Genomic DNA, 10,809 nt, shown 5'->3' on the forward strand with positions numbered 1-10,809 from the left:
AGGGTGAGGAACCATTTTTCTCAAACATCTCATAACTTATTAGTAGGATTTGGATCATATTTCTATATCATCGTCTATGTCCAAGAGAATTTCATTTGCTTATTAACATTGTCTGCCATAACCGAGACAATCATTGTGGCTGGGGAAATGGGTTTAACATGGGTAGATTAAATAATAGATAGAGCTGACCAGGTGCAGTGGCCCATCCTGTAATCCCAGCACTTTGGGAGGCCAAGGTGGGTGGATCACTTGAGGCCAGGAGTTTGAGACCAGCCTGGCCAACATGGCAAGAGGCTGTATCTACTAAAAAAAAATATACAAAAAGAAAAAAAAAATCAGCCGGGTGTGGTAGCGCACACCTGTAATCTCAGCTACCTGGGAGGAATCACTTGAACCCAAAAGGCACAGGTTGTAGTGAGCCAAGATAATGCCACTGTACTCCAGCCTGGGTGACAGAGTCTGTTTCTAAATAAATAAATAAATAAGTGGATAGATAGATAGAGCCCACCCTAGAATTGCAGGTGGAGTTTACTTCCCTGTACAGATTCTGTGCCTATTACATCATGGCAGGGTGAGGGGTGCAGTGGAATATTTACCAGAGAGACAATCACAAAGTTCACTGTAATGGCTGAATTATTTAAGGAAAAAACTGTAATTTGCATAACTAAGATTAAACATAAAAGTCTCCTAGGCCCCCATGGAATTGTTTTATTATCACAAGATAGGAATGTTCTGCGTCACACTTACTGTCAGAAAAGCTGCTGTATTTGTTTATCGTGGGTGCTGTAACAAATTACCCCACATTTGGTGGCTTTAAACAACAGAAACTTATTCCGTCATAGTCCTATGGATCAGAAGTTTGAAATCAGTATCAATGGGCCAAAAATCAAGGTGTCAGCAGAGCTATACTCCCTCTGGAAGTTCAAGGGGAGAATCTGTTCCTTGCCTCTTTCATCTTCTGGTGGCTGCTGGCATTCCTTGTCTAGTAGCCACATCACTCCACTCTTCAAAGTCAGCATCTTCAAATCTCTCTCTGTTCTGTTTCACATGACCTTTTCCTCTATGTATGTCAAATATCTTTTTTATAAGTATACACGGGATTGCATTTAGGACCCACCCTGAGAGTCCGGGATAATCTCTGTCTCAAGTCCCTTAACCTAATCACATTTGCAAAGATTTTGACATATAAGTAATAGTCACAGGTTCTATGGATGGAGACCTCATATCTTTGGGGGCTATTATTCAGCTTATATTTAACTGTCTTTAGATCAATTCCTCTAAAATAATATTCAGTCTTGACAAAAAAGAACCCTTATATAACTAATAAACTAGTACAACAGGACAGCTAGAAGTACATTTTGCAATTACCATATTCCCTTAATTGTAAGAATTCATCAGCTAAAAACAGCTTTAGAGAGAGAGAGAGAGAGAAAGAAAACACCGACTATATTAAATGTCCACATCAATCCTGATTTTAGAAACATTATAATGTGGGAAAATACATATTTAGAATTGAGGAAATGTGGCAATTTATATTGGACATATCACCAGGGAGTTACATTGTTTAAAACTAGATATTTTATGGGTAATTACTGGGATTTTTCTAAAGAGCTATTAAAGGTGAATGGTAATGATTCCCTGAAAGTGTTTCAGAGTAAAGTCACCAAGACTATGACTAAAACACAGGAATCACAACTTTGTTGGTGTGTTGGAGATCCCAGAACAATTTCTAGAGGTAAACCTTGGCCATTTACTCAGGTTTTCCCTTAAGTCACTTCTGCTCTGATCTCTTTATGTTTTCCCTCTTGCAAAGAATGGTCAGCCACCTATTTAAAAAAAAATAGTGCAAGCCTCTAAGTAATGAGTAAATGAAGGAAAGAAGACAGGAACAAACTGAATTGACTGAGCATGCAGAGTGTTCTCCAAAAAATCATCTATCACTAAGTTTGTTACTCCTGCTTTCTGAATCTTCTACTTCTCTATCTCACTGTGGGAGGCAAGAGAATGACCCCCAACAGATGTCAACACCTTAATCCCCAACCTGTGAATATATTGTTACATGGCAAGGGGGAGTTAAGGCTGAAGATGAAATTAAAGTTGCTAATCAGCTGACCTTAGGATAAGGAGATTAGCCTGGATTATCCAGGTGGGCACAATGTCATCTAAGAACCCTTAAATGGGGAAGAGGGAGGCAGAAGAGTCAGAACCAGAGAGAAGGCACTATGCGAAACAGTGGGCAGCCACTGCTGGCTTTGAAGACCAAGGGAGCCATGAGGCAAGGAATGCAGCAGCCTCTACAGCCTGGAAGCAGCCAGGAAGCAGATTCTTCTCTACACACTCCAGAAAGGAACACAGCCCTGCTGACTGACTTCAGGCCACCAGAATGAGGTGATAATAAACTTGCATTGTCTTGAGCCACTAAGATTGTGGTAATTCTTTTGGACATTACCTTTCTTTCCTAGATTCCTGAAATAAGGCCTGATGTCATTTTCAGTCTTGTCTTCTTGTGATCCATGTCCACCTGCAGTCACAGCTGCCTTTCTAGAAGGGTATACAAGTAGTCTTACTCATTTATTTAATGTCATCCAGTGACTCTCCACTCTGCAAAATAAATCCCAAATTCTCTAATGTGACTCATAAGGTCCTTTCTGGGCTGCTCCACTTCCAGACCTTCCCCTATGATCCAGCCATCCAGCATTTCTTCCACTCCCTCAACCACCTCATGCTATCTTCTCTCTGGCTCCTCTGCTATAGATATTCTCCATCCTCCAAAGGCTCCTCCCCTAGAGGCCAATTTCTACCTCCTCTTCAAGTCTCAGCTTGGCTGGCACTGCCTCCTGAAAGACTTGCCTGGTCCCCACGTTTGGGTGAGGTATCCTATTCCCTGCTCCCCAAAGACCCTGATCACCCATCCTGACAGGCCATTTTCTGACTGCCCATATTTCCTGTCCTCATGTAAACTCCTTGAGGGTAGAAACTATAACAGTGAAACAGCAAAAGATCTAACAGAGCTAACCCCATTTTTTAAGGGGCCTTTACCCATTCCTGCATATAGGCTAGGATAATTTTAGAGCCCCGAGATACTATGCAAACACTATGTCCTTTTTAAAACTATCTAACTCTGAAATTAAAGGAGAAGTATGTCAACAACTAACTATGTTTTGCTGAAGATTTATAGGAGCATTGTGACCTGACAAAGGACAAAGAAGTTCCCAACCTCCTTGGATCCCCACTGGTGCCCAGACGTCTGCAGTCATTGGTCACCTCTTGATCTCAACCCCCTCCTCTCCCTGGCCCTTAACAACAACAACAACAACAACAACAACAACAACAACAAAATTCATAAACACGACATTTGTACTGACTTAAGATGGTACTTGAGGATACTAGTCCACCACCTTCTCAGGTTTTGGCTTTCCAAATAAACCTGCTTTTCCTCCCACTAACTTTTGTCTCGGGTTTTCACTTTTGAGCACAGCGCAGCTGATCCTGGGTTCAGTTACAGAACTCTAACTGTCCCCAGCATGTAGCTTAGTGTTTGGCACGTAATGGGACCTGCATATATATTGAATGACTGTACCCATTAATTCAGATCAGAGAAATGCATGAAATTAATTTAGCCAAACCATCTGGTTTCAGACGTGTCCCCCTTCTAATTGTTCAAGAAGGGCTCACAGATGCCTTTAGCTTTTCCTCTCTTCTCTCATTACTTACAACTGTACTCTTCACACTGTTGTCCAGGCCAGGCATGTCATAATTACCTCATTTAAGCCCTACTTTACCTCCCACCATAACTGTGTCCTTGAGATGATTCACAAATCCCCTGCACAGCCTCAAGGTCTGGAATACATTTGCTTTTTTTCTAAACATGGAGCCCCTGAGATTTGTGCAAACGAAAGCAAAAACATGTAGGTGGAGAGAGACCTTGAACCTTCATATTCACCATTGAATTGATTCTAATAATGGAAGAAACTAGAATTGAGGAAATAATCAAGTTAATAAAAGCAGAGACTAAAGCTATTCTGCATGTTATAGCTAATTTTTTTTATTTTGCAGAGGAGGTTGTGATTACAAGCTATTTTCATTTTTAAAAATAACTTAATCCTTTGTTTCATTGTACTGACATTGATTAACTGAGACCATTTCATCAAATATCCATGATTAAAAAGGCTGCCCTTTTAGAAAAGATAGACATGAAAAGAAGAAAGCATTTACCTAATGCTGGAATTCCCCCTAGAAGGATAAACTTTTATAATTATCCTCTGCAGGATCTAACTCTGAAGCAGTGCTGTTGCATCTTCTGCCCAATGCACCCTAAATTAGGAAAGCCAGATTGGCCTGATAATTGGAGAGTTACGTTTCCCTTGTGTGCCCTCAGATCTATAATTGGGCCCTGTCGTGTTCTGAGAAGATGCCTCAGGTAAGATGACAGAACCCTGAGCTCTATCTGCATCTCTGGCACATACAAAGAAACTTATATTTACATGCTAAGGCATTTTGTTCATATGCAGGTAGCAGGCCTGTTCGAATGAGCACAACTTCTCCATGGTTTTGAGTACAGGCTTATTTAATAAATCGCATTTTCGCTTATTTTGGAAGTCATGGCTTTCATAAAGATAAAGTACCATTTCAAATGCAAGTTCATAAAGCCATGAGTAAAGGCGTAATGTAAAATAACAAATTTCTAATTGTTATGGTTTTGTCTGTTTTCATTATTTTTTTGCTCAGAAGTTCCACTCTGCCTGTAATGCCTAAGTACACTACTTCCATGGTAATTTCCTGAAAGCCCAGGCTTTGAACAGGGAAACAGTCTACCACTGCCCTCAAATAAGTGCATGATACACATTTATACTTTTCAGACCATTGTGTATTTCACTCATCTCCTCCCACTATATGACATGGTTTTTTGTTTGTTTGTCTTTCTTGACAATGAATATGCCCTTGGAAGTGGCATAGTTCTTGCACTTCAAGTTTGTGCTCAGTATTTATGTCTGTTATTAAATGTGCCAACTTATCTTGTATTTTAGTTTTTCTGTATTTATATATAAAAATTTCTGTAGTTATACCTTAAGAAATGAAAATGTAACATCCAGTTGAATACATGGAGGTAAACAGGAGGTGGTTGTTTTGGGGCCATGCATGGTGGCTCACACCTGTAATATGAACACTTTGGGAAGCCAAGGTGCAAGGATCACATGAGCCCAGGAGTTTAAGATCAGCCTGGGCACTACAGGGAGACCCCATCTCTATAAAAAAAAATAAAAAATTAGCCAGGTATGGTGGCTCATGCCTCTGGTCCCAGCTACTTGGGAGGTTGAAGTGAGAGGATCACTTCAGTCCATGATCAGGCCACTGCACTGCAGCCTGGGCAATAGAGCAAGACCCTATCTCAAAAAAAATGGTGAGTTCTCAGGATATTTTTCTGAAAAATCACTAATGACACAATTCAGTATACAGTAGGCACTCACAGCTTGAGAAGAATTTACATGGAAATACTTTATAGCAATTAAAATATTCTACCAGATTAGTTACATTAGATTTAAAATAAAATGAGATAGTACTTTATTGCCATGCTGGAAATGTGAGACTTTTTAAAAATCCATATGCATATTTATATTGATTAAAAATGAATAGTTCTGACACTCTCCTCATATTTTTCCACCTGGAGGCAGTATAGAAAACATGATATGACTTATTGGGGAAGCAAAGATTTGGATACTGTGTTAATCCACAACTGAATGTAAAGCTCTTGGGTACTCCATTTACATCACTGTATTAGTCAGTGTTCTCTAGACGGACGGAACTAATAGGATAGATAAATATATAAAGGGGAGTTTATTAAGTATTAACTTACATGATCACAACGTCCCACAATAGGTCATGTGCAAGCTGAGGAGTAAGGAGAGCCAGTCTGAATCCCAAAACTGAAGAACTTGGAGTCTGATGTTCGAGAGCAGGAAGCATCTAACACAGGAGAAGGATGTAGGCTGGGAGGCTAGGTCAGGCCAGTCTTTTCATGTTTGTCTGCTTGCTTTATATTCTAGCCACTCTGGCAGCTGATTAGGTGGTACCCACCTAGATTAAGGGTGGGTCTGCCTTTCCCAGCCCACTGATTCAAATGTTAATCTCCTTTGGCAACATCCTCACAGACACACCCAGGATAAATACTTTGCATCCTTCAGTCCAATCAAGTTGACACTCAGTATTAACCATCACAATCACAATACTGAATTTTCGTGGCAGTCATCTTGAAAATGTTTCAGATCATTAATGTGTTTAATTTTGAACTTGTAGCAACTTGATACATAAACTTTGCTTTTGAATCATGCAAATGTGAGCAAGACGAAGCAGGGTAAATCCTCTTCTGCATTTAATGCTATCAGAAACAAGCAGAAACAAGGCAAAGATGTTTTTGTTTCATTGCTTTGCAATATCTTACTAAAGTACTAGCTAATACAATAGGACCAAAAAACAAAATAAAAGGTGCACATATTGAGGAGGTAGAAATCAAATTGTCCTTGTTTGCAGATGACATAATTATCTATATAGGAAATCTGAAAGAACTGCCAAAAAAAAAAAAAAAACTCCTGGAACTCAAAAGTAATTATAGCAAGGTTGCAGGATACAACATTAATATACAAAAGTTAATTGCTTTCCTATTTACCAGCAACAAACAAGTGGAATTTGAAGATAAAAACACAATGACATCTATGATACCCCTAAAATGAATACTTAGATGTAAATATAATAAAATATGTACAAGATCTGTGTGAAGAAAACTACAAAATTCTGATGAAAGAAATCAAAAGATATTCAAATACAGTAGACCCCCCTTATCCATCATTTTACTTTCTATAGTCTCAGTTACCTGTGGTAAACCACAGTCCAAAAACAAATGACTACAGTACAATAAGATATTTTGAGAGAGAGGGAGACCACCTTCACTTAACATTTATTATGGTTTATTGTTATAATTTTTCAATTTTTTATGAGTTGTTAATCTCTTACTCTGCCTAATTTATAAATTAAATTTTATTATAAGTATGTATTGTTAGGAAAAAAACATAGTACAAAACAGTCCCTGACTTATGATGGTTACACTTACGATATTTTGACTTTAGGATGGTGCAAAAGCAATATGCATCTAGTAGAAATCATACTACGAGTATCCATACAACCATTCTGTTTTCACATTCAGTGCAGTATTCAGTAAATTGCATGAGATATTCGAGATATTCAACATTTTATTATAAAATAGGCTTTGTGATAGATGACTTTGCCCAACTGATGTTCTAAGCACATATAAGTTAGTCTAGGCTAAGTTATGATGTTCCATAGGCTAGGTGTATTAGATGCATTTTGACTTACGATATTTTCAACTTACAATGAGTTTACCATGACTTAACTGTATTATAAGTTTAAGAGCATCTTTATACATATGGCTTTGTACTATCCATGGTTTCAGACACCCAGTGGAGCTCCTAGAACATATGCCTTATGGATAATGGGGGATTACTATAGATGGAAGGATATATTTCATATTCATGGATAGGAAGGTACAATATTGACAACATGTCAATTCTACCCAACTTGATCTATAGATTTTAATGCAATCCCAGTGAGAATTCCAGCAAGTTATTTTTTGGATATCAACAAAGTGATTCTAAATTTTGTGGGAAAAGGCAAAAATAATTAGAATAACCAACACAATACTGAAAAAGAAAAGCCAAGTTTGAGGGCTGACACTATCTGACTTCAAGGCTTATTATAAAACTACGGTAATTAGACAGTGTAATAAACAACTAGATCAATGGAACAGAATAGAGAGCCCATAACTAGACCCAACTAATCTTGACAAAGAAACAAAGGTAATAGAATGGAGAAGATAGTCTTTTCAACCAATAATGCTAGAACATTGGATATCCACATGCAAAAAAAAAATCTAGACACAGTACTTACAGCCTTCACAAAAATTAATTCAAAGTGAGTCATGGACCTAACTGAAAACAGAAAACTATAAACCTTTTAGAAGGTAACATAGGAGAAATATCTAAATGACTTAGGCTTCAGCAGCGACTTTTTAGACACAACACCCAAGACACAATCTGTGAAAGAAAAAAATAATAAGCTAGGCTTTATTAAAATTAAAAATTTATGACCTGCAAAAGACACTCTCAAGAGAATAAAAAGGGAAGCCACAGACTGGGAAAAATATTTGCACAAGACCTCTGATAAAGGACAGCTATCCAAAATACACAAAGAACTCTTGCAAACCCAACAATAAAAATAAAAAAAACACCAAATTTTAAAACTGGACCAAAAACCTTAAGATGCCTCACCCAAGAAGGTAACAAGACTGAATTAGTTCTCACAAGAATGAATTAATCCCTATGAGAATGGGTTGTTTTAAAGTGAGGTCGTCTCTTGAGTTTGGTCTCTTTACACACACCTGCTTTCCTTTCCACTCTCTGCCATGTTATGGGACAGCAGGAAGCCCTCACCAAAAGCCAAGCAGATGCCAGCCCTATGCTCTTGGACTTTCTAGCCATCAGAATCATGAGCCAAAGAAACCCCTTTTCTTTAAAAAGTTACCCAGCCTTAAGTATTCTATTATAGCAACCCACAGAATGGACCAAGACAGCAGGGTTTTGTTTGTTTGTTTACAAAACTAAACATACACTTACTATGCAATCTAGCAATTGTGGCCCTTGGGATTTACCCAATGGAGTTGAAAACTGATGTCTAACACACACACACAAACTGCATGTGCTATAAAAGTTTATAGCACTTTTATTTGTAATTGGCAAAACTTGGAAGCATCTGGAAACTCTTTCAATAGGTGAAGAGATAAGCTGTGGTACCTCCAAACAATGAAATGTTATTTATTGCTAAAAAGAAAAAGCTATCAAGCCATGTAAATATTATTAAGTGTAATAAGCCAGTCAGAAAAGGCTACCTACTGTATAATTCCAAGAATATGATATTCTTAAAAAGTAAAACTATGAAGAAGTAAAAAGATGAGTGGTTTTCAAGGGGTAGGGGGAGAGGGAGAGACAAACGGGCAGAACATAGAAGATTTTTAGGGCAGTGAAACTACTCTGTATCATAATATAATAGTGAATACATATCATTATGTATTTCTCTAAACCCACAAAATTTACAACCAAAGAGTAAACTAATGTAAACAATGGACTTTAGGTGATAACGATGTATGTCTTCATCTATTTTCTATTGCTATGACAGAATACTACAGACACAGTACTTTATAAAGAAAAAAGTTGTTTATTTAGCTTATGGTTTTGGAGGCTGTTGAGTCCAAAGGCCTGGCGCTGGTATCTGGCAAGGGCCTTCATGCTGCATCATAAGATGACAGAGTGCATCACATGGCAAGAGGTCAAGAGCAAGAGAACCAGAGAGAGCTTGCTTTGATGACAAAGCCGCTCCCACAATAATGAACCTACTCCTGTGATAGTAGCATTAAGCCATTCTTGAGGGCACAGCCCTTATTAATCCGTTAACCCATTCATGAAGGCAGAGGGTTACGTTTTCAGCACATGAAGTTTTAGGGGACACACTCAAACCACAGCAATGTGTCAGTGTAGGTTTATCAGTTGTAAAAAATATACTACTTGGTGGGGGATGTTGATAACATGGAAGACTAGACATATGTGAGGGCAGGCAGTATACAGGAAGTCTCCATATCTTCTACTCAGTTTTGCTGTGAATCTAAAACTGTTTTATAAATAAAGTCTCTTTCAAAAAAACAAAGTGTTCATCAGAAATTTTCCCAACTGTCAGAGAAATATAAATTACAAAGAAAAAAATCAGACCAAAGTTTCATGTTTTATAGAGGAGTAAAACATATGTATAAAATGTATTAAACATTCATATATCTTCACTGGGAGACAGTTTACCAAAATTTACATGACTATCTCAGGGTTATAAAATTATTCTTGTTTCTATTTTCTCTTTAAGATATTTTATTTGCCAAATGTTCTGTAATGAATATCTCATACTTTGGCTATTAGAGAATGTCATTCTAAACTGAACGGACACAGAGTAGGTGATATTAACTTTAACAATTAAAATTTAGTCATTTAAATGGCATTCTTGAGTGAATAGAAGAGTATTATGTTCCTCTGAAAACTATAGAATGGAAAGAAATGTTTTAGTAAGTTCTTTTTATTATCAAAGTGTATTTTTCTGTCAGATTCAAACTGAAAAATAATGCTATCCTTAAATCAAAGCTCAGAATAAGGATATAAAATTAGCAAAAATCACCAGTAGTTAATTTTACAGGATTATTGAAGCTGGTTAGGTACTCTCAGTTTTTCTCTGCTTACATTATAAAAATAAATTGTGTTTTATCAGCTATGCTCCTGGAAAGAAACATGTCTCTGGAGAAATGAAAAAAAAAAGCTAGAAATATACTGCATAGTAATTTTTGAAATATTTTATCTTCTCATACCAGGCTGCAAATACTTTCTGCTTTGACAATATCATTTTTGTGTGGAGCTCCTTATTGCAAATAGTCAAATGATGTTGGTCTTTTCTAAATAAAACATCACCTTTTAACATGCACTAGAGAGAATGGAAAAAACACAAGGACTATTAATCATTTTAATGGTTATTTACACAAGTAATTGGAAGATTGTCTTTACTTTGATATTGCTGGTTTTGTAGAAGTTCCTGAGGGAGAGATTATACCCCTTCTTATTTGTCCCATTCCCATTTTAACTACAGCATTTTTTATGTTCTCCATATACACACACAGCAGGCAGGATAATAATTGGGGAAATTCAGGGCTAA

The sequence above is a fragment of the Gorilla gorilla genome, chromosome 10, assembly GCF_029281585.2.
Source record: "Gorilla gorilla gorilla isolate KB3781 chromosome 10, NHGRI_mGorGor1-v2.1_pri, whole genome shotgun sequence".
NCBI classification, from domain to species: Eukaryota; Metazoa; Chordata; class Mammalia; order Primates; family Hominidae; genus Gorilla; species Gorilla gorilla.